Source organism: Rhinolophus hipposideros, assembly GCF_964194185.1.
Source record: "Rhinolophus hipposideros genome assembly, chromosome: X".
NCBI lineage: Eukaryota > Metazoa > Chordata > Mammalia > Chiroptera > Rhinolophidae > Rhinolophus > Rhinolophus hipposideros.
The window spans coordinates 51,385,501-51,407,663 of NC_138046.1; the positions used below are offsets into that span (position 1 = coordinate 51,385,501).

Consider the following 22,163-nt stretch of genomic DNA (forward strand, 5'->3'; position numbering starts at 1 on the left):
GGGGATTAATGGCAATGTGTCTTTTACTCTAACATTTTTTAATTAGTTTCAGGAGTGCAAAACAATGTAATAGTTAGACATTTGCATCCCTCACAAAGTGACAACCCCCTCACTGTATTTTTTGATTACACCTCATATGTTATTTTTAGGTTATATGCATTATTTGGTATGGCTTGGTGGGTAATCTTTTGGATCTGGAAATGTCACATGTTTTTTCCATATAAATTAACAGTAATTGCTTCTTTGCTTTATGCCATTTTGACTTATGAAAGGTTTCATAGGAACACTCTACTTTTGGATAGTGGGGGAAATCTGTATATGAATGTCAAATGAACACTTTAAAAGATGTTCCAGTGGTATTAGTAATTAAGGATATGCAAGTAAAACCATAATAAGACACCATTAGCACCTTTATAAGAATGGCTAATATTAAAAAGAGGGGGTAAAAACCTGACAGTATCAACTGCTGGCAATGATGTGGAGCTACTGGAACTCATACATTGCTGGTAGAAATGTAAAATATCACAGCTGCTTTAGAAAACAGTTTGGCAGTTTCTAATATAGACAGACATACACTTACCATATAAACCTGAAATCCTACGCCTAGGTATTTACCCAAGAGAAATGAAAACTTATGGGCAAAGACCTATTATGGAATGCATATAATAATTTTATAAATAGTTATAAAACTATAAATCTATTGGTGAGTAGACATACACATAGCAGAATACAATACCTCTAAGCTATAATAAGGAATAAACTATTGATAGACTCAACAACCTGGGTAAATACCAGAAACATTATGCTAAGTAAAAGTTGCCAGATGCAAAAGGCTGTATATTGTGTGATTCCATTTATATGATATTCTGGAAAATAAAAAAAATATATAGGGACAGAATTTAGATCATCAATGGTTGCCAAGAATTGGGATAGAGAAAACATTAACTACAATGGGGCAGGAGGAAACATTTTGGAGTTATGGAAGGATTCTATAACTTTACTGTACAGGCATATCTCATTTTATTGTGCGTTGCTCTACTGTGCTTCGCATATATTATGTATTTTAGAAATTGAAGGATTATAGCAACCCTGTATCGAACAAGGGTATTGGCACCATTTTTCTAACAGCATTTGCTCACTTTGTGTCTCTGTGTCACATTTTGGTAATTCTCACAGTATTTCAAACTTTTACATTATTATTGTATTTGTTATGGTGATCTGTGATCAGTGATCACAATTACTATTGTAATTGTTCTGGGGTACCACAAACTACATGAATATAAGATGGTGAACTTAATAAATATATATGTTCTGAATGCTCCACAGATCTGGCAGTCCCCCATATCTCCCCCTCTCCTCAGGCCTCCCTATTCCCTGAGACGCAAAATATTGAAAATAGGCAAATTAATAATCCTACAATGGCCTCTAAGTGTTCAAGTGAAAGAAATATTTGCATATATCTCACTTTCAATCCAAAGTTAGAAATGATTAACTTTAGAGAGAAAGGTATGTCTTATTTTAAGAATCTGGCACAGCCACCCCAACCTTCAACACCCACTACCTTGATCAGTCAGCAGCCATCAACATTAAGGCAAGTCCCTCCATCAGCAAACAAATTACAACTCACTGAAGGCTCAGATGATGGTCAGCACTTTATAGCAATATTTTAAATGAAGGTATGTACATTTAAAAAAAATAAAGCTATAACATACCTAAAAGTCTACAGTATTGTATAAATATCACTTTTATAAGCAATGGGAAACCAAAAAATGTGTGTGACTCACTTTATTGTGATAATCGCTTTATTGCAGTGGTCTGGAACTGAACCTGCAATATCTAAAGTATGCCTATATTTGCTGTTACATGACTGTACAAGTTTGTCAAAACTCATCAAACTATATACCTAAAAGAGTGAATTTCACTCTATGTAAATTATACCTCAATAAGCCTGAGTCTTAAAAAAGCATCTAAACCAGAATATGACCTATATAAGAAGTTTTTATTTCACTCTGAGAGTAATGGGTTACATACAGGAATTTTGATTTGTACTTTGGATCAATGATTGCAAAAGAAGGTTGTGAGTACCACAAGGTATGTGTGAAAATATGCTCTGGAGTGTAAAAAAGAATATATTAGAAATTCAGTTTGTTTTAATCTCTTTAAATATTATTAACTTCAATTTTTGAATTTGCTTTAAAATGTTAGGGCACCTAAGACACCTAACTTTTGATGTGACATAATTATTTCTATAAATTCACATCTTCACTAAATATCTCTCATTGAAAGTTAGTTAGCACAGGACAAATGTCAAGAATCCAGATGACATTCAAATCCTATAGTTTGTGAAATTTATCCTGATTGGCAGAGATTTTAACTACACTGAAGAGCTCACATGCCATTAAACCATGTGAGTGAAAGGAAGGTGTAGAAGCCAAAGTGCTATAATCTGGAGATAGATATCAAGTAAGAATTATGTCCTCTGAAAAAACAGAAGCCAAATATCATACTAGAGACAGAGTGGCTATAAAATAAGCAAATATCATTTTTTGGTGTGTAGAAGGTCCATATGAAAGAGTACAATGGTTCAGTTAGAATACTCCCAAGGACCATGAGGGAGCCATGAGCATTGGTAAAGCAAGGGATCTTAGATACTTAATGGATATTCAAAATAGTCAATGACTCATAAGGCATAAGCACAAATAACTAAAACTGTAAACAAAGTTGAAACATTATTAATGTTCACTGGCTGAAATTTTTTGAAGAACCTCCATACTGTTTTCTATAGTGGCCTCACCAACTTGCAATCCCACCAACAGTGCACAAGGGTTCCCTTTTCTCCACATCCTCGCCAGCACTTGTTGTTTGTTGATTTATTGATGATGGTCATTCTGAGAGATGTGAGGTGATATCTCATTATGGTTTTTATTTGCATTTATCTGATGACTAGAGAGGTTGAGCATCTTTTTATATGTCTATTGGCCATCTGTATGTCCTCTTCGGAGAAATGTCTATTCGGGTCCTCTGCCCATTTTGTTAACTGGATTGTTTTCTTTTTTTTTTTTTGGTGTTGAGTTGTATGAGTCTTTTTATAAATTTTGGATATTAACTCCTTATCAGATGTATCATTGGAAAATATCTTCTTCCATTCAGGAGGATGTCTTTTCATTTTGTTGATGATTTCCTTTGTTGTGCAAAAACTTTTTAGTTTGATGTAGTCTCATTTGTTTATTTTTTCTTTTATTTCCCTTGCCCAAGATTATACATCAGTATAAATAGGCAGTTACAAAATAGTCACAGAGATGTGAAATATAGTATGGGGAATAAAGTCAATAATATTGTAAAACTATGTATAGTGTCAGATGAGTACTAGACTTATTGAGGGATAACTTCATATTGAATATCAACTATAGTTAAAAACTATATAGTCCCGGGATGTAAAGTACAGCATAGGGAATATAGTCAATGGCATTGTAAAAGCTATGTACTGCGTCAGATGGGTAGTAGACTTGTTGGGGTTATCACTTTGTGAGGTGCATAAATGTCTAATTTCTATGTTGTTTTGTACACCTGAAACTAATAATAAAAAACAATAATAAAGCAGCACATTTATGACTTGTCCTTTAAGAAATATTGTATTCTACTTAGAAGTTAATTTGTAAAACTCCCAGTTATATCTTTTGACTCCCTACACAGGTAGACTCAGCTATACACAATCAAGTGTGGGATGGTTAATTTTATATGTCAACGTGACTGGCCATGGAGTGACCAGATTAAACATTATTTCTGGGTATGTCTGTGCGAGGATGTTTCTGGAGGAGACTAGTATTTGCATTGGTGGACTCAATAAATTAGATTACCCTCCCCAATGAGGGCTGGCATCATCCAATCCATCCAGGCTCTGAATAGAACAAAAGGCAGAGAGGAAGGGGGAATTCACTTCTTTTTGCTGCCTCACTGCTTGAGCTGGGACATCACATCGCATCTTCTCCTGCCCTGGGAGTAGGATTTATACCATCAGCTCCCCTGGTATTCAGGCTTTTGGACTCAGTCTGAATCATACCACTGGCTTTCCTGGGTCTCCAGCTTGCAGACAGCAGATCATGAGACTTCCCAACCTCCATAATTACAATCAATCAATCAATCATTAATAACCTCCTATTGGTTCTGCTTATCTGGAGAATCCTGACCAATACAAAGTTTAAGCTCATTTGAGTTTGAAGTTAAACTAAAGAATCACTTGTAAGTTAAAAAATCATTTCAGTTTGCTTCCAGCACAGTTTGTATTTCTAAGCCCTGTGACACTACATATTCCTGTGTTTAAAGAGTAGATTGAAAACAATGATAACTCAAGAACTGTAAGAATAAAGAAGCTAGGCTTGCTTTACTACAGACAGTTCTATGTGCAAATCTTTTACTGAACCTTGTGGAGTCTACTCCTTTGGAAGCGCGTCTTCTTTGTGCCTTTAGATGTATTAATTACTTTCATGTAATTAATATTATTAATCCATTACTTTTTCTTTCTTTTTTTGTACTTTTTTTGGTAAAATTACTGCCTAAATACACACATAAAATTTAATAATGAAATTTTTTTTTATGTTTTCAAAAACAAAAAACCCAGTGATTTTAGAGGTCTCTATTGCCTTAGGGCCACTAAATCATTTTCTCTTACTTGCAAGGAAGCTTGAAAATAATTTTGAATGGGCAATACTAGAGGATACTCACTTAAAGAAAAGGTACAGAGAAAGAATAAACAAGCAAAGGGATTACTTCTGTCAAAGGAGAAATAAGGTGGGCAATGAAAATGGAGAAGACATACAAAGCAATGAATAAATAATGAGCACCAAAGAAACATATTGTGGTTGCAAGAAAAGACAAGTGGTTCTATACTGCCCCAGTGTGTAGGCCTGTTATAGCTATCACATATAACAAATTAATGTATTGTATGGTAGGAGATTGGGGGAGGGGTATTGGTGAGTGTGTAGGAGATTGGGGGAGGGGCATTGGATACTTTGATACTTTGGGGCCTCTCAAGGTTTATTCTAAGGTAATAGTTTAACTTTTTAAAGCTGTCAGTGCCGCCCTATCTAACAAAGGCAGCCAGACACAGGTACTGGTGCTTGTGTCTCCTGGACTTAGACAACAACACAATGACCTTACTAAGAGGATGAATTTAGGAGTCAGATATTTGAACACAATTGAATAGGGTAGTTTTCAAAGATTTCTTGAGAGCCAGGCAGTTGGCTGGCATTTACAAGTCTTCCATAAGTAGACATCATTATACCCATTTGTATAATTTCTTTATAGGAGTTTAATTTAATTCTTTCCTAACATTAGACTGAGATTTTTAATTTAAAATGTTATGGTACTGAGCCAGAATAAGAAGAAATTGTACTCTATATCCTCAACTTAACCATTTTTTAACATGAAATAGGAAGAACCTTACCCAATGTCACGTGGATGGAGGCGGGTCTGGCCCTGTGGTCCGGTTGTTTTGATTCTCACTCTAGCTGCTTGTCCAGAAGAGCCTTATCCCAGCTCTACACTTCTGTGGTCACACTGCTTTTCTAGGGCTCAGCTGGCTTCACATGTAGATTCCTCAGCTCATGTGCATCTCTGATATTAACCTTGGCTGCCCAAAAGGAGACAGGGAATCAAACCAATTAAATGGAAATGCCATGAAGAAACTTCCCTGACAAAACTTTAGCAGGTATGTCATTCTGAAACACAGGAAGGAGATGAAATCTCACCTGTGATGTAGATGCCATGTTTATTTTCCGTTTTGTTCTTATTGTTTGAAATGCTCCCTGTAACGTAGTTATTTGGTTAACGCTGAAATCATTTCTCTCAGGAAAAGTTTGAGGTGGTGACAGAGGAGCAGGAAATAACAATTGCCTTGTGTCATCTATAGGCCAAATTCAATGTTGCTACTTTTCTTAATGATTCCTTTTTAAGTTCTCACATCAGTCCTAATGTGGGGCTTTTTATTCTAGGCACAAATTTGTGAATGGAACTACACTAACACTCTACATGCTGTTTCATAGTCTGCTAATACAAAAATCGTTTCCTGGCTCTCCTCACCTCATAAAAATAGTTGCCTAGAGAAAATTTGAAAATCTAGCTAGCGCCATCTTGTGGCAAGTACCGGAACTGTATCCTGTTACTACCATATCCTTCTTATAGAACGGTGGGAACTACATCTTGCCAAGCCTACAGTTTTCTCAGGCTTCTAGAATATACCATGCTCAAATTTAGAGGTTTGTTATGGATTACACAAAAAATGGAATGCTAATATCTTTACTTCCAATGGTCTGATCAAAAGAAAGCTGCATGCTTACTGAAAATTGAAAAGATGAAGATTTATTAAAAAGAAGGATAATTCTGGAAGAAATAATCATTATTGTTTCCTGAATACCCTTCTATATTTTTTTCTTTACATATATACATGAATACATATAATTTCAGACCAGCATTTTACTGCGCTCAAGCCCATGGTCTGAAAGTTTTTCCGTACCAATAAGTATTTTCAATGTGATTTTGAAATGAATCATGTCAAATGTATTGTTCGCCCCTGATTTATAACATTTTATCTCAAATGTTTTTTCTGATATTCTTTAAAAAATGACTGAATATTAATAAATATTTTAAATATATAGTAAAGAGTATCCTGTCTAACCACACAAATAATCCCATTAGCTTCTACATATTTTTGATTTTGCTACAGATAATGTATTAACACGGTCCTTTATCTTTAAATGATATAATGTGGTGCTTGCCATTCTGCAATTTTCGTTTTTCACCTAATACTACTTCTCAGACATCTTTTCAAATCACTGTATGTTCATACATCTATTTGTCAGCTATATAATATTCAATTGTATGGATGAACCATGCCACATAATATTTTAAAAACTGTTAACAGAAATAAATCACCTCATCTTTCTGTCTCACTCTTAAACTTAAAAGATATAGAAAAATAGTTCTTGCTGACGATGGCCATACCTGTGGTGAGAAAGAATGAGTTGCAAGGAGGACACACACAGGGCTATAGCTAACACAGCAACCAGGCTATTCGCTTGATCCAGTCCAGGAAAATTTCCACTATTGGCAAAAGACAAGGGGGGAATGTTTGCATGTCTGTGTGTCTGAATGTTTATGTGTCTCCAACTAAATGGGTATGCTATTTCAGCTTCATGTTGCTCTTCTAATTATAAAAATTATCATGGAATAAAGCAATTTTTAAAATGCTGAAACTGGTTAAAAATATATTTTGAAACCCCGAGTAATCCCAACACTCCAGATATGCTGACTGTGAACAGGGGAGTCTAGTTCCCTCCTTAAGGAAAATGCATTTTTTTTTTTACAATGTTATCACTCAACAGCATATCTGGATCCCTTCCATGTTCCTGTACATTATATTTGTGTTTGTATGTCTCAATCACTTTTTATGGTCACATTTTCTATCAGCTACTTTTTGTGTAGAATAATAAATGTTTAAATAAAAATACAATAAACTCTGTAATGATGATAGATACATGGAATGCCATGTAAAAAATTAACATGAACAGCATGCCTCACTGAAGTCTTAATTTAGAAGCTGTAATATGATCGCCCATTCCCACACTGTGGACTTCAAAAAAATATCGGGAGAAACTAAATTTTCAGGGGGTTGACTCTGTCACAATAACAACAATTTTCTCAAAACCGTATTTCATCCCCACCTCTTGCAGGCAACAATTTCTTTTTCTTTTTCTTTTTTTTTTTTCTCACCGTAACACCAAAGCCCAAAGAAATTCCCAGAAAATAACTAGCTTTAAGACAGCCATTACCTTGAAGCTTCTTGTCAGCTGCAGCCTCCTGAAATGCAGCCCCTCCCCCAAGACTGGCCCGGCTCTGCTCACTTCCAAGCTTCTCAGAGAATGCTCCGCCCCTCCTCCCTGTGATGGGGAGGAGAATCCCTCAATTAGAGGGAGGAGAATCGCCAAGTTAACTGAAATTCACTTAAAGGGGAAAAACGTTCATTTTAAAGGTCTTGAAAGCGAAATCAACATAATGTGTCTCTTTAATTTCCATTCAGACCACAGGGGTAGGTGATTTCTTGAAAAGAAGTAGCAAATCCTTTTATCATGTAAAGACCCAGTAAAAATATCTCTTACATATTTGCAACATGTTACAAAACATGTTAAGAAACAGCTGGGCAATTCCACTAAAAAGACCCACTAGTTCCTTGTTTGTGATTGCAGTGAATACATACATTATTTTGTGGAGAATTAAATCTCCACAATTTTAATTCTTTTGGCCCTAGGACATAATATGTCTTTTTATTCAGGTTGTCTCATTTATCCTTCAGAACATTTCATACTTTTTTTTCAAGTAAAGCCATTTCTAAACATAAAACATCATTAAAGAAAGAGGTATTTGAACATAATGAAATTGAAAGAAAAAAGAAAAGAAAAAAACTATGGTAAAACATAATAAACCAAAGCTATAAACAGAAGTACTTGAAAAAACTTTTTAATTCAAAAAAATCTCTAATCTAAAGATATTAATAAACTCTTTACAAATTAGTAAGAAATAAATAGCAAACTTTAAAAATGAGTGAAGGACATAAATAAGCAATTCACAATGTTCCAAGGGCATAATTCTTTCCTGCTCCTAATATTTACTTCTCTGTGATCAAACTCATGTAGTACAAGTGTTTCTGTCCTTGTACAGTTGGAAGCCTCTAGGTGGTTTGGTAGATTTGTTTAAATTTGTTGTTAAAAGGCCCACTTAACTCTGAACAATAATCATTGTCCTTCAACTTACCATTCCCTTGTGCAAAAGCTGACATCTTGTCTTCCATCTGCAACTTCACTTGTTTTATATCAATTTGTTCAATTTGTTCAGTGGGAAAAGGGAGGTACCATTCATAGGGACTCCTCAAAACCCAAACATTCAAAATAAAGATTAGAACTGAACAATACGTAAAAGATACTCACCTTCCCTGATAATTAAAGAGATGCGAACATAAACAAGATTTCATTTTTCTACCTATTTTGACTTAAAAAGAAGCAATGAAATGATACAATGGACAGGTGACAAAGGAATGAAGTGGGCACTCTTGCTCATGAGCAAGATAACAAAGTGGAGAAGAGGGCAAGACAAAATCAGAGCCAAAGACTATCAGATTACCAAACAGAAAGATGTGTTCTCCTATCTCCAGTACTCACTGCCTTCTGGATTTGGAATCCTATCTCTTTGGTAGAACCAAAGATGATATCATTCACTATCAGCTTGTGAGGGAATTGGTGAATGTACCCCAGAGTGAGTACTGCGTAATCTCACATCCCTGCTGGTGAAAACACTGGTAAACTACAACAATCTTCATTAACTACCATACTCATCTATGAGCTCTCTGTCTTTTACATATAACCACATTCCCACACAAATTTAAAAAGTATGTATTTTTCAATTTGAAAACATATATCCATAAAGATATCTGTGCTCTGATGTTCACTGCAGCTTTATTTACGGTGGCCAAGACATGGAAACAACCAAAGGATCCTTCAGTAGATGATTGGATAAAGAAGATGTGGTATATATACACAACGTGGAATACTATTCTGCCATAAGAAAACATGAAATAGCGCCGTATGCGACAACATGGATGGATCTTGAGATTATTATGCTAAGCAAAATAAGTCACACAGAAAAAATCGAGAACCATATGATTTCAGTCACGTGTGGGATATAAAACTGAAAGCAACAAAGGAACAAGAAAAACAAATAAAGAAACAAAAACTCATATACACAGACAATAGTTTAGTGGTTACCAGAGGGTAACAAGGGTGGGGGTGGTAGATGAGGGTAAATGGGATCAAATATATGGTGACGGAAAGAGATCTGACTTTGGGTGGTGAACACACAATGTGATATATAGATGATGTAGTACAGAATTCTACACCTGAAACCTATGTAACTTTAGAAGTCATTGTCACCCAAATAAATTTTTTATTAAAAAATAATGTATATGTAGTTTTTCCTATATTATGATTTTGCACTGATAATATCAGCATGATTGCATTCACTTTGTTATAGAGTAGTCATGACATGTCTCTCTGGGTTGTAGCGTTTGACTACCGTCCCTTTCAGATATGCTATTTCTGGATAGGACCTAAAATACATTTGTTATGCTGATAAAAGCCCGTTTTATTTCATTTCGTTTATAACTGGCAACTCCCTGTCCTTGTGTTTTTGTTGTTTGTAGTTGCTAATTCAATATGGGAAAATCATATTTCTAGTCTCTTTTTTTTGAGGTTTTCTTGTTCACAAAATACTCAAGAAATTAAAAATTAAAATTTATATTTTTATTGCTTTAAACTTACAAGTGAGGGCGTCATCAAAAGGGTGGTGTGAGGTGAGCCTCTGAAAGCTCCATTAGAATTTACAACTACTAGAACAACAATAACTCCACAAAGGACTCCCTGCACAGCAGACAGGCAGCACGAAGAAGCTCACTACCGAATTCACCTAAAGATGGGCGAATTGCAAGACCAGGGGAGAAGAGAAGGGAGAATTGCGGAGACGGAGCCGCACGGGCACAGGACACAGACCTAGTTCAGTGCTCTGAGCTCACTGCATCTGGAACTACCGTAGGTGCAGGAGAGGGAAGAACTCGGACTGCTAGGGCTCCCCTTATGGCCCACAGGGCTAAGGGGGCAGCATATAAGACGGCAGAACACAACGCTCACTGCAGAGACCTTGGGGAAAAGACTGAGGGAAGAAGGCTGAAAAAGGTGGTTTAAGCCTTCACTGCTGAGCAGAGAACGGTAGCCTTAGGCACTGAGGCTAGCCGCATCCTCCCTACCCTCCCAGAGCTCACCCCACCACCACCTGCCTGGTGCTAGAAGCGGAACAGTAGCAGATCAAAAAGAATAGAATATTTGCTGTTCTGAGAACTGTGGACCGAAGACAAAGATTCACAGCCCAGCTAGTTCCGGCAAAGGGGAGGCAGGTGTGTTAGCAGGACCAGCTGTGGTGGTGGTCCCAGGCATTGCTCTGGGCCACCTCTCACAACTCACCCCGCCCCAGGCCCCAACTTTCTGGCGGATGCCTGCAGGAGTAAACAGAATTGCTGAAACATACGGGCTCTGAATCTGGTGCAGGAAGAGCTTTGGAAATTCAAAGCTCTCCACATACCCACACGGACACTGCGCCCTGTGACCCAGGTGAACTATTAACACAGGAGAAGTCCGTCTCCCAGGGAATCCCCCCATTGTGTGAGAAGCTGGAATAGTGCAAAGAAAACATTGCACTACAGTGTGAGAGAGAGAAAAAAAAGGCTGCAGTCGTAGAGAAAATAAAACATTCTACAAACAAATACTGGAAAACAAAAGAAAGACCTCTTTCTAATAACCTGTTGCCGAAGCCACTCCTGTAGATGTCCAGGAAGAGAAATAATAAATCAGTGATTGCCATGAATAACCAAGTCAACAAGACAGCTCAGAAAGAAAGTGAAAAGTCTCCAGAAAAGGAACTTAAAGATATGGAAATATGTGACTTAAACGACAGAGAATTCAAGATTGCAGTTCTGAAAAAAATCAACGAGATGCAAGAAAACACAAAAAGGCAGTTTAATGAACTCAGAAACACAATCAAAGAACAACATGAGCATTTTACGAAAGAGATTGAAATTTTAAAACATAACCAAATAGAATTTCTGGAGACTAAGAACTCAATAGAAGAAATTAAGAATGAAATAACCAGCTTAGGTAGTAGAGTTGACCGGATGGAGGAAAGAATCAGTGACATGAAAGATAGAAACCTGGGAATTACACAGAAGGAAGAAGAAAGAGACTTGAGATGTACAAGAAATGAAAGAACTCTACAAGAACTTTCTGACTCCATCAGAAAGAGCAATATAAGAATAATGAGCATACCAAAAGGAGAAGAAAGAGAGAAAGGAACAAAGATAATATTCAAACAAATTGTTGATGCGAACTTCCCAAACTTGTGGAAAGAAATGGATCCTCGAATCCAAGAAGCAAATAGAACACCTAACTACATCAATCCCAACAGGCCTCCACCAAGGCACATTGTATTGAAGCTGTCAAAAATCAACGACAAAGAAATTAATCCTCAGGGCAGCCAGGGAAAAGAAAACGATAACGTACAAAGGAAAGCCCATTACAATATCATCAGATTTTTCAGAAGAAACTCTACAAGCCAGGAGGGAGTGGAACCAAATATTCAAACTATTGAAAGAGACAAATTATGAGCCAAGAATAAAATATCCAGCAAAAACATCCTTTAGGTATGAAGGAGGAATAAAGACCTTTCCAGACATACAGAAGCTGAGAGAATTTTCTAATACACGACCTGCACTGCAAGAAATACTAAAGGAGGCTATTCCACTACCATCAAGACGGACAATTTGTGGCAACTGAATCATAAAAAGGGTGAGAGGAAAGGCCTTTACCGAAAAATATGGGAATGGAGAAAGTAAGGATGCTGAAGAAACTGGAATACTCTAAATATCAAACTTTCTTTTCCATAAACTTAAGGATAACCACTCAAACAAAATCCAGAACTGAAATATCTACTGTACTGAAAGAAGAAACAGAGGGAAATATCAGAGAATACCACCACACCGAAATAATAGACAACAACAAAAAGGCAAAGAAACTATGGAGACACAGCCTTAACAGAAAACTAAAGATAGAATGACAGGAAATCTTCACATATCAATAATCACCCTAAATGTGAATGGCCTGAACTCACCAATAAAAAGTCACAGAGTGGCAGATTGGATCATAAAACTAAACCCAACCATGTGCTGTCTCTAAGAGACACATCTCAGCTACAAGGACAAGCATAGACTCAAAGTGAAAGGGTAGAAATTGACACTCCAAGCAAATGGTACCCAGAGAAATTCAGTTGTAGTCATAATGATATAAGATGAAACAGACTTAAGGTGAAAAAGATAAAAAGAGACAAAGACGGACATTTCATAATGGTAAAGGGGACTATACAACAAGAAAACATAAAAGTCATCAATACTTATGCCCCCAATGAGGGAGTACCAAAATATACCAAGCAACTACTAACAGAACCAAAGGGAGAAATTGACCAAAACACAATTATACTAGGGGACCTAAATACATCATTGAAAGCTATGGATAGATCATCCAAACAGAAAATAAATAACGAAATAGCAGCCCTAAATGATACATTAGATGAAATGGACATCATTTATATATATATATATATATATATATATATATATATATATATATATATATATATATATATACCACTTCTTCCTAAAACATCAGACTATATATACATTCTTTTCTAGTGCACATGGAACATTCTCAAGGATAGACCATATATTGGAACATAAAATTAGCCTCAACATATTTAAGAAGATTGAAATCATACCAAGCATATTCTCTGATCAGAAGGCTTTGCAATTGGATATCAACTGCAAAAGGAAAGCAGGAAAAAACACAAATACATGGAGATTAAACAACGTACTTTTAAAGAACGACTAGGTCAAAGAAGAAATTAGAGGAGAGATCAAAAGATACATAGAAACAAATGTCAATGAAAATACATCCTACCAAAATTTTGGAGATGCAGCAAAAGCAGTTTTAAGAGGGAAATTTATGTCATTACAGGCGTATCTCAAAAAACAAGAAAAATCCCAGATAAATATCCTCATGTTATACTTAAAGAACTAGAAAAAGAACAAGTGAATCCGAAGGTCAGCAGAAGAAAGGAAATAACAAAAATCAGAGCAGACTCAATGAAATACAGAACAAAAAGATACTAGAAAAAATTAATGTGACAAAGAACTGGTTCTTTGAAAAGATTAACACAATTGAAAAGCTCGTGGGTAGACTCACTAAGATAAAAAGAGAGAAGACACTAATAAACAAAATCTGAAATATTAAAGGGGAAGTTATGACAGACACTACAGAAATACAAAGGATCATCCAAGAATACTATGAAGGACTATATGCCACCAAGTTCAATAACCTAGAAGAAATGGACTTATTCTTAGAAACATGTAGCCTTCCTAAGTTGAACCATGAAGAACTGGAAATTCTAAACAGATTGATCACCAGTAACAAAATTGAATCAGTCATCCAAACCCTTCCCAAAAGCAAAAATCTGGGACCAGATGGCTTCACTAGTGAATTCTACCAAACCTTCAAAGAGGTTCTAATACCAATCCTGCTCAAACTTTTCCAAAAAATTGAAGAGACAGTACTCCATAACTCATTTTATGAGGCCAACATTACCCTGATACCAAAATCTGGTAAGGACAACACAAAAAAAGAAAACTACAGACCAATATCTCTGATGAATAAAGATGCAAAAATCCTAAACAAAATTCTAGCAAATGGAATACAACAATGCATTAAAAAGATCATTCATTACGACCAAGTGGGGTTCATCCCACACAAGGATGGTTCAACATCCACAAATCCATCAATTTGATACATCACATAAACAAAATAAAGGAAAAAATTATATGATTATATCAATTGATGCAGAAAAAGCATTTGGCAAGACACAATTTTTATTTAAGATTAAAACACTTAACGAAATAGGTATAGAAGGAAAATACCTTAACATAATAAAGGGCATCTATGACAAACACTCAGCTAATCTCACAATTAATTGTGAGAAACAGAAGCCCTTTGCTCTACTTTCAGGAACACGACAGGGCTGTCCCCTATCACCTCTGCTATTCAACATAGTGTTGGAAGTCCTTGCCAGAGCAATCAGGCAAGAGAAAGAAATAAAAGGCATCCAAATTGGGAATGAAGAAGTTAAATTATCACTCTTTGCAGATGACATGATGCTATATGTAGAAAAACCTAAAGACTCCACCAAAAAGCAATTAGAAACAATCAACGAATACAGTAAAGTTGCTGGCTACAAAGTCAACGTACAAAAGTCCATTGCATTCCTATATACTAACAATGAAATCTCAGAAAAAGAAACACACAAAAAATTCCTTTTGCAATTCCAGCAAAAAGAATAAAATATCTAGCAAAAAGCTTAACCAAGGATGTGAAGGACCTAGACGTTGAAAACTGTAAGACATTTTTGAAAGAAATTGAAAAAGACACAAAGAAATGGAAAGACATTCTGTGCTCATGGATTGGAAGAATCAAGATAGTTAAAATGGCCATGTTACCCAAAGCAATATACAGATTTAATGCAATCCCCAAAAAATCACAATGGAATTTTTTAGAGAAATAGAACAAAAAATCATCGGATTTGTTTGGAACTACAAAAGACCCCGAATATTCAATGCAATCGTAAGAAAAGAGAACAATACTGGAGGTATCACACTCCCTGACTTTAGCTTGTAGTACAGGGCTATAATAATGAAAACAGCATAGTATTGGAAGAAAAACAGATAGATAGACCAATGAAATAGAACTGAGAACCTAGAAATAAAACCACATAAATATGAAGAGATAATTTTTGACAAAGAAGCTAAAACATACAATGGAGGAAAGACAGCCTCTTCAATAAATGCTGCTGGGAGAACTGGATAGCCACATGCAAAAGAATGAAACTGGACTGCTATCTGTCACCATGTACCAAAATTAATTCAAAATGGATTAAAGACTTAAGCATAAGACCTGACACAATAAAACGCATAGAAGAAAACATAGGTACTAAACTTATGGACCGTGGGTTCAAAGAGCATTTTATGACTTTGACTCCAAAGGCAATGGAAGTAAAAGCTAAAATAAACGAATGGGACTACATGAAACTTAAAATCTTCTGCACAGCAAAAGAAACCATCGACAAAATAAAGAGGAAACCAAGTCAATGGGAGAAGATTTTTTCAAGCAGTGCTCCGATAAGGGGCTAATATCCAAAGTATACAAGGAACTGATGAAAGTCAACAACAACAAAACAAACAACCCAATTGAAAAATGGGCAGAGGATCTGAAGAGTCAGTTCTTCAAAGAGGACACACACGTGGAAAATACACACATGCAAAAATAAATGCTCAACATCACTATTCATCAGAGAAATGCAAATAAAAACCACAATGAGATATCACCTCACCCCAGTCAAAATGGCTATCATCAACAAGATAAATAGTAATAAGTGTTGGAGAGGCTGTGGAGAAAAAGGAACTCTCATACACTGTTGGTGGGAATGCAGTCTGGTGCAGCCATTATGGAAGGCAGCGTGGAGGTTCCTCAAAAAATTACAAATAGAATTACCACATGACCAAGCAATCCCTCTCCTGGGTATCTACCCAAAAAATCAGAAAACATTTATCCATAAAGACACGTGTGCTCCCATGTTCATTGCAGCTTTGTTTACGGTGGCCAAGACATGGAAACAACCAAAATGTCCTTCGATAGATCAATGGATAAAGAAGTTGTGGTATATATACACAATGGAATACTATTCGGTGGTTAGAAAATATGATATAGGAACATTTGTGACAACATGGATGGATCTTGAGAGTATGATGCTAAGCGAAATAAGTCAGACAGAAAAAGCAGAGAACCCTGTGATTTCACTGATATGTGGTATATAAACCAAAAACACAAAAGAACAAGACAAACAAATGAGAAACAAAAACTCCCAGACAGAGACAATAGTTTAGTGGTTACCAGTGGGTAAGGGGGTTGGGGGGTGGGAGATGAGGGTAAGGGGGATCAAATATATGGTGATGAAAGGAGAACTGACTCTGGGTGGTGAACACACAATGGGATTAACAGATGATGTAATACATAAATATACACGTGAAATCTATGTAATTTTACTAACAATTGTCACCCCATTAAATTTAAAAAACATAATGAAAAAAATAAACTTAGAAGTGTTTCCCAGGAAGTGCTAAAACCTAAACAATGCCAATGGATCATTTTCAGGGTTAGTTCTCGTAAGATAATATTATGCTAAGTTTAAAAACAAAAAAAAATTAAAATATAAGTAAAGTTTTTGAGGCCCTTACAACCCCATCCATTATTAGATTGAAAGAGTAAACGCAGATTTTATGTCCGGCCACCCTCTGACTATTCAGGTTATAGAAAGAGATCTGCAGTATGATACAGTTCTTCCTATAATTAACAAACAAAGGGAAACAATTCTGTATGCATTGGGGACTCCAAAGAAAGAAGCCATCCTTCTTCCAGGACACATGACATAAGGCTGTGTCAAGATCATTCTGGTAACCAATTTGAATAAAAGACATCAAGGGTTCTTAGATGAGGAAATAGGAATTTCTGTTGGCAGAACCCATAGTCTAGCCTTTAAGAATGTGTCACGGAGGCATTATGACAGAAACACGTTTTTACAGTGTTCAGATAGTCAGGCAGACAGACAGTTTGGGGTTTGAGGCCTTTATTAGCCTAGTGGAGAGAAAACTTTCAAATCTTTGACAACTTTGCTAAGTTGTCATCTCCTCATACTAGATAGCATAGTTAACAAAGATGCATGAGTCACATGCATCTCTGACATTAACTTAGGTTGTCTAAATATTAAACCATATTTAATGGTACAGTAAAAAAAAGAGTTTAGTACCTGTCTAAGTGTGTAGTACTGGGTAAGAGGCAGACGAGACAGAAAAAATGGGAAAAGGGGGAAAAGTCCCAATTTAACCACAGAAGTATGAATTTGCACATGATAAACTAGTATATCCAGATATATACAAGAAATCAATCAATAGATACAAAATATGGTGGAAAAATCCTTAGGTCACTGGTCTGGTTTTAGCTGCATGGTTTTCCAGAAAAGCCGTTTTTGCAAGCCCATGACTATCGCATTAGGACTAGTAAATGGTTTTCACCAGCTATATAGCCTCTTCTTGTCCTTCAGAAACTTCACAAAATAATTTGAATAAAGTGTTTCCAGTGGATTACACTGGATTAGATTAAAATATAACAAAAAAGAAAAGGGACCAGATAAGAAGTTTACTTTTCTAAGCAGAAAAATGTGGACAATGAGAACAAAGACAAGATACAAATCACAATAAATAGTGGGTATCAGATAGAGAAGGTCAGAGACATGGAATATTTTGGGGAGGGAAACAAAACCAGAAAATATTTATTATGATAACACAACCAAATATCCTCTCTTTTCCATTTCCGTTGTACTATAAGAAAGGAATGTGTATGAGAGGGGCTTTGGCGATATCAGGGACATTATTTCTGTTCCTGGATAATTGAGGCCTTCTGGACCCCATTGGGTTATCATGAAGGAATGGTGGGCTTTAATGTTCCTAAGCTGCTATTGCTTTCCAAAGCAACCAGAGATCTCATGGACACAGATAGTGGGGTTCAGCGTAAATGCCCTCATTAAGAGCATGACTTTAAGCATCAGAGATTGTGATTGTTGTTGGGAAATAATTAAATAGGTTAAACCATTACCAAATATTATTCAAGAGGGTATACAGATGTCTATTCAAGGATGGTCATAAGACCTTAAGCAGGTCTTAAGAAATCTTTGTAACTATGCTATCTAGTATGTGGTGATAACAATCTAGCCTAGTTGTAAAGGATTGGAGTCAGGCCACTCTCTGGAACCTCAGTTAAACATCTGAATAGCCTCTTGAACGATTTCTTCATAGTGGTTTAACACATGAAATTGTTTTCCCCAAGCTAGAAGTTATGACTTTTAATTACAAAACGTTATGGCGGCAGAATAAGAAGCAAAATAATCTATACCGCAGTTTCTCATCTTAACATTATTTTAATATAAAATGTGGCTTTTAATTTAAAATGACATGGCTGCAGAGCAGGAAGCAAAATGAATTATACCACAAGTTCTCAATATGTTTTTAATGTGAAATATTTCGTGAAATGGGAAGAGTCTTACCCAATGTCACGTGGATCGAGGAGGGTCTGGCCCTGTGGTCTGGTTGTTTTGATTCTCACTCTAGCTGCTTGTCCAGAAGAGCCTTCTCCCTGTTCTACACTTCTGTGGTCACACTGCTTTTCTGGGGCTCAGCTGGCTTCACATGCAGATTCCTCATTTAGTGTGCATCTTTGATATTAACCTAGCCTGTCCATAAGGAGACAAAAATCAAACCAATTAAATGGAAATGCCATGAAGAAACTTCCCTGACAAAACTTTAGCAGTCATGTCATTATGAAACACAGGAAGGAGATGAAATCTCATCTGTGATGTAGATGCCATGTTTATTTTCCTTTTTGTTATTATTTGAAATTTCTCTGTGACAGTTGTTATTTGGGTCATGCTAAAATCATCCCTCTCATGAAAAATGTGATGTGGGACTGGAAAGAAGGGAATAACAATTGCCTTGTGTCTTCTATAGGCTAAATCTGTGCAGCTACTTAAAAAAAACAGTTTTCTGTTTGAATTCTCACAAGAGTCCTTCTGTGGGTTGTTTTTTCTGTTATACATGTATGATCTTGCAACAGAAATGTAATCATACTTTAATACTGTCTTGTAGTCTGCTAATACAAAATATGTTTTATTGCTTTGTTTGCTCACTTCATAAAAATGGTTGACTGGAGAAAATTTAGGACACCTGGCAAGTGCCATCTTGTGACTAGAACTAGAACTGCAGACACCCAGGTCCTTAGTGGGGAAGGCTACTACAGCCATCCAGACAGTAGCCTTCTCAAAGGCTTCCGGATTTTTTTTACTCTCAATTTAAGAGTAGTATGTGTGTAGGTGTGTGTGTGTGTGTGTGTGTTAGATAAAAATTGGATCATAATTCCTCATTTTAATGTTTGTTATTACAATACCTCTAGTGCATATTGTATATCTTTCTTCATTTTTTTATTTTTCAAAGAAGAAAGCAATTGCCCCAATAATGATCAAAATATACTGGCTTGCTCAATATATTTCTAGATTTTCCCCATAGATATTTATCAATGTGTATGATTTTTGAAACCAGACTTTTACACCTCCCAAGAATATATTTTAATCTTTCCATATCAATAAATATTTTCTACATCATCTTTTTTTTAATTACTTTTACAAGATTTCTAAAATTTTGTCTCATTTTCTCATGAAGATTATTCAAGCTTACACTTTTCAAAACAAGATTTTACAAATGGAGAAATGTGATACATAGAAGGATGCAATGTTCTCTCTCCAACCACATTTATATATTCAATTAATAAAGTAATACGTGTATTTCCAGATTTTTTTCTTGCATGTAGTGCACTAATATGATACAGGCCATTCTTTAATTTGCTTATGTTTAGAATATACCTTACAAATTTTTTATTATCATTGAATTTAGTTCATTGCATTAGCTTATTGTTTTTATATCTTCATAGTATTAAACTTTATGCATATACTACCCTATGTGACTATTACATAATATGTTTTAAACATGTTTTGCATTCTTTCTTAAAAGTACATAAAATTCAAATAAATGTTTTCTGTTTGAACCAAAGTCTAGACTATAGTCTAAATATTTCAATTGCAAAAAAAGTGCGAGCAACAGATAACCAGCCTTCTCGGATCCACAGAAAAATTCACCTTCATCTATAGACAATGTGATGTGTTTTGGAATCTATTTCAATGTCTAACAAAAGGGATTGTTCTATTTCAGCATCATTTTGTTTCCCCAAAAATCTAAAGGTAAGTAAAATCTTAAGAAGAAAATGCACACCATTAATACTCCAAACCTTAAGTTGTTCATTGCTTACATTTGAGTCTAATCCCTTGATTTTTCCCTCTCTCTCTCTCTCTCTCTCTCTCTCTCTCTCTCTCTATATATATATATATATATATATATGTATATATATTAGAATGTATCATTTGACATTACATTTATTCACCCACCTATTTGAACACCTTTCCATGTCTATATGTTTACACACCTTGGGGAAAGTAGTTTTTTCTCTACGTTTTAAAATTCTCATTTCAGTCATTTTTATCTGGACATAGGTACTACAGGCTAAGTGAAATATGGAAGAAAGAAGTGGAAAATTTCCTCTCTTTTTTCCTTAGACATCCGTTATTACTAGATATATTATTTGTTGTGTTTTATTATATTAATATATATTTATTATTCTTTCAATTATGATTTTCAGATATTTTTCATATTACAGTACAAATAAGAATATATCCTTCTTTTGATAGATATGTAGAGATGTAGACAATACTTAAATCTGTACAGTTATACATTACTTTAGATTACCACTATACAAACCGCTAAAACAGTAAGATGTTAGAAACACAATCAACACAACCAAAGTAAAATAAAAAGCTAACACCTCCCAACTAACAACTTCATTTTTCATTTAGAATTATCACAGTCCTATTTTTCAAAATAAGGATGATTAATTTCTGAAGTTTTGTTTCATCATTTATCTTTGTACCCACTGCTTTTTGATTGAAACATAAAATGCCCTATTCAAAAGTTAGCTTTTACAATCTCATGAAGTATTTTTTCCACAGGTGTAATCTGATCACAACCTCCCCCACTTCTAAAACACGGATTTTTAAAATATCTGGAGGAATACAAAATCCAGGTATCAATTTCCTCACAGAAACAACGACTCTCACAAAACGACACTCCTTTCCCACTACTCCAAAGGTGCAGTCACTTCTTTTCTCACCTTTACTCCAAAGTCTCCAGAAATCTCTGAAAATAACTAGATTTTAACAGCCATTACTTCCAAGCCTCTGCTCTTCAGCGGAAGCCTCGGAAGTCTGTATGAAATGCAGCACCTCCCCCAAGACTGGCCAGGCACTGCTCACTTCCAAGCTTCCAGAGGATGCTCCGCCCCCTCCCTGTGATGGAGAAAGCAGGCGGTCCTTCCCTCGTTTAGAAGGAGGAGAATCACCAAGTTAAACTGAAATACAGTTAAATGGGAAAAATGTTTATTTTAAAGAACTTTAAAGTGTAATGGCAACATATGTCTGTTCCATTTCCATTTAAACCCTTAGGGTGGGTGACTTCCTGAGGGGAAAAAAAAAGTAAAGGAGTAGCAAACCCCTTTTCATATAATAAAAATGCAGTTAAAATATTCCTTACATATTTTTTCAGACCTTCTGTCATACTTTATATCTGATAAATTAAAGATCTGCTAGTCAAGCTCCACTAGAAAAGCATGCTAAGGGTCTTGATTGAGACTATAGCGAATTAATACATATTTTAGGTAGAACTAATTCTTCATAATTTTGAATGTGAATCTGGGACATAATAT

At 35.6% G+C, this 22,163-nt stretch overlaps 1 protein-coding gene across 1 annotated transcript in view; it reads right to left on the reverse strand.

Annotated features, from left to right (window-relative positions):
- PWWP3B (PWWP domain containing 3B) overlaps window positions 1-21,741 on the reverse strand; it is a 38,163-nt gene extending 16,422 nt beyond the window's left edge. Inside the window, exons 1-4 of the mRNA XM_081042233.1 lie at window positions 21,573-21,741; window positions 18,847-19,032; window positions 7,827-7,934; window positions 5,444-5,629 (exon numbers count right to left, since the gene is read on the reverse strand). The gene's annotated coding sequence lies outside the window, so the exon portion shown is untranslated. The remainder of the gene's footprint in view (window positions 1-5,443; window positions 5,630-7,826; window positions 7,935-18,846; window positions 19,033-21,572) is intronic.
- Window positions 21,742-22,163: the final 422 nt, after the last annotated feature.